Here is a 13651-nt window from a genome sequence, read left to right on the forward strand (position 1 = left end):
CTTCCATTCCACATAATGGGCAGGTAGTATCCTTGATGTTTATAAATCTGGCCAGCAAGGGTTTAGTTGTGAGGCATGTATAGGGTGTGAGGCCGAGAGAGGAAAAGGGATAGTAACTAACTTGTGCTCGCATTGATGCAGAAATATATACAACACAATTGTCCTCCCCAGCAAATTGGGACTTATGAGTTATGAGCCACGATGAGTATTCGTCTAAATATTGGAGTTAACAATAATCAAATGGCATAGCTCATGTAACATTTATTATATTACTGAGTTTAGTTTAAGAAATGATACAAAGCTTTTTAAGGATCTAATTATTTATCCAAATGCAACATTAGGTAATTATAGGAAGAAATTTTTTGAGGTGGCTCAAAGATGGGGTTAAGAGTTTTGAATCTAGGACCCATGAATTTCATGAGCCCTTGAGAATTGTTAGACCAACCCTTTTGAATTTATTCAAAATACCTTAATAATTCAAATTAGAGGATCGAATTGTACTTTGAATGTACTATACTCTTTTTAATTGTATGTCATTAATATGTCTAATGTAGTCACTATTATAGTTTTGCACACATCTCAATACATGAGCCTCTAGTTTTCACATGGTATCACTATGAAAGCCTAAGCTGTAGAGAAAATATCCTCCCTCCAAAATATTGCCCCAGCTAGCAGTAACATCATGACTCTAATTTTGTTGATAATAAGAACACAAGTGGATTGTGCGCCAATTCAAATCTAGGGCTATCCACAGATCAGGTCAGATTGGGTTTGGGCTCAACCGGCATCCGACCTGACCTGATCGGGTAGAGCAAATCTCAACCTGCCACCGACCGGAGTGGTTGATCGGATTTAACCTTCAATGGATGACAATTAGTTCAGTCAAAGTTGTAGATCTAAAAAAATGGCCAAAATCCAGCTGGATAACAGCAAAATTTCAATGATATTTTCACCGAATTTGGTGAGATCTTACCAAATTTGATAGAGATTTCGTCAAATCTAGCTGAGACTCGTTGGAAATGGCTGAGAACTCTCCTAATTTGGAAAATCTCACCGAGAAATGTATATCAAGGTTAGTTTGGGTCTCTTCAAGTTTTGGGGAGAAGATTCAAGACCAAATCGTCAGTTTCAGGTTTTGAAGAAGTAGACTCGCCACCAACTGCCGAAGTAATCAAGTCGGGTGACAATTGGCCCGAGTCCGCTCAAATTTACCAGGTGAGTCGGGCCACCGGTTTGGTTGGATAGCCCTATTCAAATCAACAACCAGTAGAAGCCATAGATTGGAGAACTAGTCTAAAAGACCAAGCTAAAACAATGCCGCACTCACCACTACGTACCCACAAAAGTTTCTAACCATTATATTAGTTGCCAAAAAATGCGCCATGATAAGACAAAAGTATGGCACACAAGGCACCCCATGCTTAACTCGTCGGCTGCACTCAGCATGGAGCCTACAGCTCATGCTGACGGGATAAGTTATAAAGGAGGCTAAAGACCCTGAAACTTACAGACAGTGATAAGCTGTCATGGAAGGAGGTCCGCGGAGAACCCTAAAAGGTTGACTCCCTTATGAGGCTGACGACCCATCCTGACTAAAGGGAATAAGACAAACTGACGGTCTTAAAGCCGACGGGTCTGATAAGAACCATGACTTGGCCACCACGCATAAGCTATAAAATGATGACTTATATTTCACGTTCAATGTTAGAGTCCTATAAGAAAAGGATTCCGCAATCTACACTTATTAAGATTCTTATAAGGAAAAGACTTCTATTTCAAGGTAGAGAAGTCAACTCTCTACAACTATAAAAGCCTCAATACTCTCATAAATCAAGGTACGTATAATTAACCCCTCTCTAGCACTCTAGAGTTGTAACAAGTTCTAACTTGTCCTTCGGAGGGTATTTGGCCGGCACCACACCGGTGCTCTCTGTTAGGTCTTCTCCTTTTTGTTGTGCAGGTGTCGTTCTAAAGGTACAAGCATTGTGCGACTCACTAGTGATATTTTCAGCATCATCGCACCATAATCATGACTCTAGCTACCTCTCACATCCACAAGCTACCACATCAACCTAGGAGTTAGGACACATCACATCTGCCATGTCAGCACAAGATCCCAAAATTTTCCATGTCAATGCCTCAACATCACTTTCACATGGTACTGAGTATGCCAAAAGCCTCATAGGCTAGAGTAGAGAAGTTGAATCGCTAGTTGGTCGTATAGTCCAAGAATCAACTATTGACCCCTTATGATTCTAGGGTAGGAAGGTGTATGGCACCTACCCTCACACAATTTGGAGATCAACCTTCTCTATTATCACTTAGCCTTGTTTAACCAAAAGTTTAATAAAGCTAATTAGAAAACCTTTATCTAAACACACATTTAATAAGCAATTAAATACTTTCATACAACAGTGAATATAATAAAATGAGATACACTAAATATGGTCAACAATACAAAAGTAAACTATTTAAAAGAAAAAGAAGAACATGATACACCATTCACATTGCAACATACATTGTTCTGAGCAAAGTCTGGACAAGTTTGAAAATAATAACATCTAATTAACGATGAACCTCATACGCTTGGTCAACCATACTGTGAGCTGTTCATCATTGATGGGATGATGTAACAAATTCATAACTCATAAATTTGATTTAATTGTTAAAATATCAAATGAAATCAACAAAATGGTATAAAAATTTCAAAATCAATTTAAAAACCGAAAGAATTTATATATTTTTTGAAAAAAAAAAATTGAAGGGAAAGAAAAAGGTATAAAAGTGACAAAAGTGAAACCCTTTTACACTAGAACTCTGATATGGAAAGGTATAATTGGTGGGGAAAAAAAAAGTGGTGAGTCTATATAAAAGTGACAAAAACAAATCATAGTCTGTCACATAAGATAGTTATAGAAAAATTGTATGATAAACGATGTTGCCATAGAACTGCTACTCAATGGGAATTTGCACTTCTTTTGACCTGGAGCTCGTCTTTCGACTATGTAGAACATCACTTCATCACAAAAATGGTTTGGTTATGACTAGTTCTATCAAAGGTTTGGGGGAATTGCTTTCATTGGACTTCTCTTCTCCAAAAAAAAGCCCTTTGCAGTTTACACTCAAATTAGGTAAAACCAACACAAGGAATTAAATCTTAAACAACCAAATCAAATCGTAGAAGGTTTTTAACATAACTTTAGTACATAGAATGGGGGTATAGGGGTTGATCAAAGGAGATTTGTAAAAGGGATTTGGGGCTTGTCCAAGTTCATTCCCACGGTAGAGAATGAACTCTAGTAATGTCTCTCAATCCCCAAATCTCCTCTCCACCATCAGCAATGTCCAAAATTGAATTTTCTGTTTTACTTCCAGTAATAGCATAAACTGTACCTAAGACAAAGTATTTTGTTTTGATAGGGAAAGAAAACGTTTTCTGTCAAACAAGGATTGTGTCATGCGCCATTTTCATTTTTCAATACATTTTATACGCTATTTAAGGATAATGTACATGTGAGTTCAATTAGGTCAACTGATAAAATTTCTAATCGTTGAATAAGAGATCTGGAGTGTCTTGGTCTAATGATAAAGAGCTATCATTAGGAGCAGACACTATATGTTGAAACTCTCTATAAAAAAAATTAAAAAATAAAAAAATTTAAAAAAAAAATTAAAAAGGACAATGTACACTTTACTAATTGGTTTTTTTTGTAAGTGTATTAAGATGCATTTTGAATTAATTGGCCCACGTTTTTCAAGTTTGTGATGAAATGGTTACAGAAGCAACCAGTGGCGGCGCCACCTTATGGCCAAGGTGGTCCTAAAAAAAAAAAAATTATATATAATAATTTAAAATTTTATATTTATTTACCTTTAAAAAAAAATTTTGGGACCACCCTAAATTTTTTTTATGCTAATAAAATTAAATTTTGGTCCATAATTTGAGCAACTTAACAATATATTGGGGTCTTTCAAGCAAAAAGGGGAAAAAAAATGAACTAGAATCTAGAAAAAAAAATTATAATAAAACTACTACAGGTTGGACAGTGGCTTGATTCCTTCAATTAAGCACACTGCTTAATACAATACAATTTTCAACATTTTATTATTTTTTATAACAGTATTATTTTTCCTCACTAGACATATATTACTTACTTCTCATTTTTAATTATTTTTTCTTGTTTGTTCTTAACCACACACGTCTTCTGTCTCCTCAATTTTTACACTTCATACTTTTAAATTTTATCACATCTTCATCTACACTTTTACATCTACGTTTTGCCTTCCTCCTTATTCGTAACTTCTGTGCCTTCTACCAGTACCAGTGCAGTAATGTCTCTTCTCAAGTTTTGAGTCTTAAATTTCTCAATACAATTTTTTTTTAGCTGTACAAGTACCTTTGTTCATTTCTTTTCTTTTTTTTTCTTCTTTTTTTTTTCCTTTCGAGGTTTTTTTATTTACAGAATGCAAATTTGTTTTGGTTTTAAGAACAATTTTTTTTTTTTAAATTTCGGTTGGTATTTACCGAAACACCCGAAATAGACCGGAATGACTCAAAATTTTTTCCAAAGTGGAATAGGGTGGGTTACTATTCCGGTTTGTTTACCAGCATGGTATTTTCTGGCCAGAACGGAATGAAATTAATAACATTGAATCAAACCTAATTACCTAAAGGTTAAAAAGAAATAAAATTGTGTAATTTATGCTTCCTAAGAAATACCCTGAACAAAATTCTTGGAGCCGCCACTGGAAGCAACGCGTTGTTACCAATTGATTGTATTATCAGATCCTTGTCTTGTACGTTAAGTTGTCATTTTTGTGAGAACTTGTGATCGTTGTGTATGTGTGTGTGTGTGTGTGTGTGTGTGTGTGTGTGTGTGTGGGGGGGGGGGGGGGGGGGGAGGGGGGGTGGTCTATGTTTTCCAAACATGCAACACGCATGGTGACATTTTACTAGGAAATAATTTTCTGAACAATTATTTACCTATGCAAGTCCATCTAAAACATGTTGGATTAACACTAAAAAAAAGTGGTAGATGAGATACGTGGATGGAAATCAATATAAATTAAAAGCAGGAAAATGTATTAATGACTTGAAACATATTACATGAATTTGATAAAAAATGAGTTCTAATTAAGTCAATTAGTGAAATTTTTTATCATTAAATAAGATATTTGAGTTCGAACCCTGTCTACATCAAAAACTGGTTAAAATCCAATAAAAAAAATCAATAAAAAAGAAAACGACTGACGTTTAATTCAATTCAAGTCAATAATAAGTCTTCAACAAGTAGTGTAAGTTGCACCGTCGAGTTCTTGTGAACCAAGTTGCACTCGATGATTTGCTTATCGTAGACTCCCATAAGTCAGTAAGAGCTCCCTACCAGAATTTGATGTGCTTGATTTAATGATAGGTCTGCAAGGTTGTGTTGTTGCAGTAACTTCGCAAAAGATGCTCATGTTTGTAGTAGAATTGAGAGCTTTATGGCCTGCAATAACTTTACACACTCCATCAATAGCCCCTACAATTCACTTCCTATGAATTCTCTCAGGGACGGCTCTATATAGAGTTCAGGAACTTCAGGGTGGTCACAGGACCACCCTGGAAAAAAATAATAATTATTATGTATAAATTTTAAAAATCTATAATTTTTTTATCCTTAAAAAAAAAATGTGACCACCCTAAAATTTTTTGAGATCCAATATAATTAAATTTTGGACAAAATTTGGTAACAAGCTCGGTTGTAAACTAAGGCTACAACTCTATTCAATATTTTTTATTGAATGTGAATTTTAACAAATCCACCATTTAATTACATTTTCTTCTTAAATCATCCATACTTGCAAAATTTCAAGAAGAAAAAAGATCAATAACTATGTCATCAATCAAATATTTAAATTTCGAGTATTTGAAGTCTAAAATTATACATAAAAAATAATTTTATAGATCGAATGGTAAATAACGTCCGATTAGCATGAAATTTTGTCGTGTTTTAAGAATATAGAGAACATGTAATTTATTGATTATATTTTCAAAATGTGTAACAATGTTAATTCATTTAGTGAGAGTAACTACAACAGAGTTTGTAGCCAAATTTTGTTTTTAAACTTTGATTCCCTTAAAAATATATTAGGGTCCTTACAAATAAAAAGAAAAAGTCCAAGAAAAATCTTATTTAACTAAACTTTTGAAGAGATATAGCTTGCAACATTAATAATGAGACTATCATGTAAAGAAAATCAAAATATATAAATATATATATATATTTGTATAAAGAAATTGTAAGATTTTATGTATTTGCGTGTGTATGTGTTTTTATTTTTATTTTTATTTTCTATTTTATTTTATTTTATTTTTGTGTTAATGTATGAAGTTCTCTTTTTATTAGATTTTATATAATATAAGTTTCTTAATGACAATCCTCAAAAAAATTCCTGGAGCCTCCACTGAATTCTCTTACTTTCCTTGTTGGGTGTGAATCTCATATACTAAGATTGAAGATGATTTTAGGGTACAAAACAATGAATGGAAACATCTTAGGGACATATGGTACACAGCTTACGACATCTTGACAAACATTCTTCATATGACACGGTAATGTCGGGTTTGAAGCAAAATCTACGTCTAAAAAATTTATAGCAATTTAAATCTACTACTTTACATGTAGATTTAACAACAAGAGGAATGGGAGGTACGACGAGTGGAGGAAATGAACCGAGGAATGGTGACAAGAGAGTCATCAACTTGAGCTAGAACTAACCAGAAAATAATAACTAGCATAATCATCATTGCTCTCAGTTTCCTCATACCACCGACATCCATAGCTCTTATTCCAACAAATAAAATTTTTCACTGACATCCATAGCTCTTATTCTAAGGAATAAATTTTTCTTGATGCTTGAACTTAAAGCAATGATTTATAGGGTCTAAAGTCTAAACCCTTCACCATGCATGAATTTACAGAACATTATAAATAAATAAATATATATATATATATATATATATCGGTTAGAACTTTAATTTATCATTAGTTTATCCAAGTATGTGTTTAAGAATTATTGTGACTTTTGAAACAAGTATCATGGCTTCTCAATGAACCAAAGCATGAGTTATATAGGGGCTAAACCGTTTATCATGCATATGAATTTATTTTTTATTTCAAATCTATTATTAATTCTTACTAATTAATAAGTCTAATTCACTCCGAGTGAGCTAGTGATACTTACTATGTAGATTTTACAAATTGACGTATCACCAATTAAAAAAAAAAAGTTATTTAAAACATTCAATTTATTATATTGTTTGAGTGGCACCAATCATATTCTTGCCACATCAGTTTGTTAATTTTTTGTCATAAAATTTGTATTAGTTTTAGCATTTTTCATTTACTTAATGGTGAATTGGTGATTGTGTTGTATTTTTATTAATTCATAATTTTTTTTTGTATGGAAAATATGCTAAAGTTAATACAAATTTTATTATAAAAAACTTACAAATTGATGTGACATTTCCATAAAAGAATAAATGAGTATTCAATTACTTATTGTGATCAGTAACATATCAATTTATAAAACCTATGAGATAAAAATAAATAAATAAATAAACAAAGTGCAAGTAACTCACTTTTTTTTATTTAAAAAAAAAAAAAAAAAAATCCTTACTGCCACATAATTTGGGGGCCTTTCTTTGTTAAAGGCCTTCGGCCATGGCCTAAATGGGCTAGGCCTAGGGCCGGCCCTTAAGGGGAGATGGATACTTTATCCCAGATGATGGTTTGGATTCAATGACTGATGATCTTGATTGGGGCTTGCATGACAAAAGCAAGCTTGGTTCCTCCTGTTACTAGAAAATATGAAGTGATTAATAATATGTTATTGTTGCAAATAAGGATAACATGCAACGAAAGATGCGTGTATCTTTACCAGAGGACTATGCTGAGAAGCTCTATGCACAGAAAAGTGGCACTGGGGAGTCAGATATGGAACTTCCTGATGAAGTTAAGGACTATAAAACTAGAAAACTGCTTGGAGATGAGGTCATAGAGCAAGAGGTTTTATGGAATTGACCCCTATACTCACAGTCTTCTGCTTGATTCCATGCCAAAGGAGTTAGATTGGCCTCTCCTGGAAAAGCATTTGTTTATTACAGATGTGCTCCTCCGTACTTTGAATAAGCAAGTTAGGAACTTCACTGGGAGTGGAAACACCCCTACGATGTATTCATTGCAGCTTGTTATTGAAGAAAATGAAAACTTTTTGAGGATCGTGATATAAAAACTGTGAAAATATGTCAAGGTATTCTGAAGGCCATTGATAGTCATCCTGATGACAAATATGTTGCTTCCAGAAAGGTATACACATCTTTTTTTTTTTTTCTTTTGATAATGGTATACACATCATTATTTTGCTGCATGAGCATGTAATATAAATTTGCCTCTCTTTTGGGCTGTTTCTCTCCTTGACTTGTTCCTTACTTTTCCGATACTGATTTCCCCCATTCTTTTATTGTCTATTGGGTTGTGTTTTTCTGGGGCTTGGTGTTGTTTGCAACAAAGAAGGTGGTTTGGGAGCAACTGTTGATGGGATCCAATTTCTAGCTTTAGTAGAGTGTAAAGATCCTGCTCCAGAATTTTACAACATCTGTCTAGAAAGGCAAAGGTTTGATTCACTTCAAGAAGTATGTGCTTTAGGCTTGTTATGTTTCCATTTGCCCTGGTTTCACCGAGGTTTTTTAATCTGATCATACATTATTACCTAGCAGGATGATGTTGATGGGTATGATTTGGTTGTTATTGATGCTATGCGTAAGGCAAACTATGCAAGTCTAATATGTCACTCATGCCGTCCAAATTGTGAAGCAAAGTGAGTTCTGTTGTCATACTCTTTTGTTGTTTATAACCTACCTGCAGACCTTCCCTTATGTACTCTTGACGAGTTCTTGAAGTATTATGGAACATAACAAAACTGAATTGATCTCGTATTTTATTTTGGGACTGGACATAGGCATTACAATTTATAAGCGGGACACAAATTTCTCATGGTTGCTTTATAATAATGTAAATTTCCATAACAAAACTAAATTGATCTCGTATTTTATTTTGGGACCAGACATATTTGGGATTATAATTTATAAGCGGGACACAAATTTCTCATGGTTGCTTTATAATAATGTAAATGTTGTGAAACTATTTCTTTCATCACTTGAATTTCTTCAGTCAGAGCGTTAGTCATTATGTGAAGACCAGATCATCTAATTAAATATAAATGTTATATTAGCAAATTTTCTCCTGTAGATTCAGCTTTAGATGCCAAATTGTTTACCCAAATTGTTTACTAATACTATAACTTGTTTATGGGTGGAATCATGCCACGTGTAATCATACTTTACCTCTCTACTTTCTTTTTTCCTTTTTATATAATTGTTTTATCTCACAGATTATGAATATTACCATTTACTCATCTTATATATGAATTGCCTCGTTTAGTTATATAATTGTGAGTGAACCTAGTGTTTGATCATCCTATATGTTTATCTGTGAATTCAGATTTACTGCTGTAGATGTTCATTACTAGATTGGAATCTATTCTGTACATAAAATTCAATATGGCAAAGAGATCACATTTGATTTTAACTCTGTTACAGAGGTGTGTCTCTTTTGCGTTTGTCTTCTGTACTCTCTAGAGAGTATTATACATATTATCAAATAATTTCTCTCTCAATTTTGCTAGAGTAAAGAAGAATATGACGCGTCAGTTTGTTTGTGGTAGTCAATTTTTCCGGGGCAGCTACTTGAATCTAACAGGCAAAGGGGCTTTCAAAAGGTATTGGTTTTTAAGGCAATTATCTGGAATGTTTATGTCAAAAACAAAAGAGGAAATAAAATCGTGAACAAGTCTGATCAGGTTTCAAAGCCTGATAAGTGGCTTTGACTGAACATCCTTATCATTTCGGATTAGCATTGTAATAAGGATGCTTTCTGATTGGCGTAGAAGGCGCATGCCTGATCAGGTTTCTGATTTCATAATTGATAAATTGTTCTTATTTTTCTCTTGTTGAGGTTGTTGCTTCCAGTTAATTCTTATTGGTCCTTTTCTACTTGATTTTCAAAGTTGCTTAAATTCTGTTAATTAGCTTATATCGTCCATGCATCAGGTTCTGGATGAATGGTATGGAATTCAGGACCGTCATCAGTTAATGCTTGAAGCTTGCGAACTAAATTTGGTATCCGAAGAGAATTATCTTGACTTGGGGATGGCTGGTTTAGGCAGTTGCTTGCTAGGTGGGTTGCCTGATTGGGTGGTAGCCTATTTAGCTTGCCTGGTATGCACTTCTGCTGGCTCCTAATATTTGTTCTCAGATTTACCTTTCCACTAGTAGTTTATTTATGCTTTTTGTTTTTCCTAACTTCCATTTTGATTGAAGGTAGGTTTATGAATTTCGAAAGTCCAAAGCTGCCTGCGGAGATTCTAAAGCATAGTTTGGAGGGAAAAATGAAATATTTTTCATATATATGTCTTGAAGTTGAGAAGAGTGATGCTGAGGTTCGTATCTTTTTGCATGAGACAGGCTGTGGGTTTCTACAATCAAAGGCTTCAAAATTTGGCTGTTACTCTTAACAAATTGACTACCTTCTTTAATTTTGTTATGCTAAGGAGTGTGGTTCAAGTAATAGTCCTATGTTAATGGTATCCTTTGCGGTGTCCTATGTCTGTGGTTCGAATCCCCCCCCCCCCCTACTGTCTACCTATCAAAGAAAAGAAATTGTTAAGTCATTGTGCTGATTCTCTGAACCAGAAAGTTGTATGATAACGTGACTATGATCAGTTTTGGGTCTATAATCTAGAATTCTAGTTTAAAGTGTTTTTGAATAATTTGATAGTTGAGGGAAAGGGGATTTGAACATTGGATGTCCCCGTTGGAAACACCAAGAAGTGCCAGTTGAGCTAAAAGGCTCATGGTGAATCTTAGTTTAAAGTGTTGAAGTTGAACTTTTGTGCCATTCAATTACTCCACATTTTTAGTCTTTACATTCTGATTTCCTAGCTTTTTGAAGATGTTAATCTGTTTGAATTCTGCTTACAGTTGAGGTATGTTATGAGATGCATTTTTTTATTACCCAAAGGAAGCAACACCCCCTCTGGAGAGGCTCTGAGCCCTGTAGCAATTGTATCCTTACCCTAGAAAGAAGAGGGATCATTTGTTAAGGAGGTTCTTCAATGTATTGCTCCTCATGTGGAAGAAGGCATATTAAATGATCTCAAGTCCAAGATTCATGCTCATGATCCATCAGGTTCCAATGACATTCAGAAATCTTTATTGTAGTGAGCTGTATGCTTTTCTATTTTGTTTCAGTATGTATGAACTTAAAACTTTTAAATCATGTAATCTTATGGGGGAATTTTCTTTATTTTAAAGAGCAATGGGCCCGAAATCTTCCATGTACCCACAAGTCTCAAAATGATGCTGCAGCTGACTTGATCCATATTTATGCTTACACAAAATACTCAAATAATCTGTCTATTGACATTATCAAGTGTCCTTCCTTTGATTTAAACCAAATTACATTATACATGCAGGAATATAAAACTGCAACTTCTTCACCAGCTTACATTAGTCCACTTGGCTTGGGTTCAAGTGCCAAGGTTTAGAAACCCTCACGGCACCGTGTTTATGGCCCAAGGAATGAAATTTCTGGTGGCAAGAATGGTGAGTAGTGAGTTTATAAGCTCATATCGCGTTTAAGTACCAGGCTCTCTAAAAATTACAAGGTGTATTACATTACACCATCCTACCCTGACCTGGCATCACCCAAAGCATTGGGCAAACACTCTTTCCATAGACGTCGTAAACATAGTGAATAGTCTTGGATCAAATTTTTATCTAACTTTGTTCCAGACTGACCTAATCCACATCTTGATACATGTTGATGGAGTTATGAATAAGTTCTTTTGGTTGTGAGGCATATGCTATTGATGGCTCCTAACTAATTGCTTTTGGTTGCTTATTTCATGAAATTTAATGGTTGTGAGGCCTACTTATTTTGTAGTCTAATGCAACTATTTTTTGTTAATTATATTGCAATCTCATGACAATAGGTCATTGCTTCATGATACTTATTGCAATATATTTCAAAATAAGTAACAAAAAAAATTTGGGTCAAGTTATTGCAATGATATTTTTGTTGTAATTGTTTATTGCTTCTTATTTTTCATAGTAATAGTTTGCAAAATAATTGTTATTAAGTTATTTAATGATATATTCATTGTAATAGGCAATTACTTTAAGATTTTCATTGTAATAAAATGTAAAAATAATTGGTATTCATTTATTGTTGTAATTTCTTCATTTTAAGTTATTGCAACAATTTTCCTATGAATATGTGTTAGTTGGAGCAGTATGAAGAAAATTTTAGTTCTATCTTTTGTGTTCCTCATATTCTATGACGTTTTGGGTGCTCATTTGGGTCGAGTACAATGTTGGTCCTCTTTAAGCCCTTCTTGACTTCTTGGTCTTTCCATTCATATGGAGTGTTCTTGAAGCATTGATAATTGCTAAGATGAATACTATAATCCCTAAGAATGGTGGTTATGTGATTTGGGTTTCAACTGCATCGGGTCCTTATTAGGGGTTTCAACAAGGTTCGATGAAATGGTTAAATGGAGTTATTGATAACGCGTCTACCCCTGATCTATTTCTTGATTATTTGAATTCGGCATAAGTAGTGGTTTATCGAGAATCCTAGTCGTGTTAGCATTGACTATAGTCATCACTTACATGAACTATAGGGGATTAACCATTGTGAAATATTTTGTCAATTATTTAGAATCTTTTGCAATAATATTTGTGGAGTAATAGCTTATTATTACAAGATATTTAAAGCGGTAAATAATTTATTGCAACAACATAAATATTATTATATCAAAATTTCATTAAAATATTTGGAGTGTATTGATAAAGTAAGAACAACGATCAAATCTAATAAGGCTAAGTTTCTTGCTAAACCATCACATAAAGTCAAGAATTTCGACTTCAAATAATCAAGAAAAGAGGTAGAAATGAAACTTTCTTAAATTTATCTACCCTAGGAAAAGGTACTTTATCAATTAACACATTTTCATCACCACTAGAGTCTCCCATTGCACCAGATGCTTGCCTATTTGTTGTGCTCCTTAATATTTGCATGCATCATCATGTTCTCACCACAATAAATAGTTTTTTGCAATAAACTCAAGACTATTATAATAAACACTTATTGCAACAACAACCAAAAAAAAAAAAAAAAAAATATTACACACACTTGCAATTTCCTCTTAGTGTTGCTTTTTGATACAATAATCTATTGCCATAAACTTTATTGCAATAGTTTGCAACGAAATATTTTCGTTGCAATAAGTTTTTATTGCAATAATTTTGAATTTATTGTAATAAAAAAAAATTCATTGTAATAAACTTTTTTTTTCTTTTAATAGTTCGATCTTGCAAATTGCATGAGTTTAGGTGGTGTAACATGAATTTGGATGTTGGTGTGGAGACCTACAGTCGTTCTAAGCTTGTATATGAAGCAATTAAACTGAAAAATAAGGCCTACTTATTTTGTAATCAAATGCAACTATTTTTTGTCAATTATATTGCAATCTCATGACAATAGGT

This window comes from Quercus suber, unplaced genomic scaffold, assembly GCF_002906115.3.
Source record: "Quercus suber isolate HL8 unplaced genomic scaffold, Cork oak 2.0 scaffold_143, whole genome shotgun sequence".
Taxonomy (NCBI): Eukaryota; Viridiplantae; Streptophyta; class Magnoliopsida; order Fagales; family Fagaceae; genus Quercus; species Quercus suber.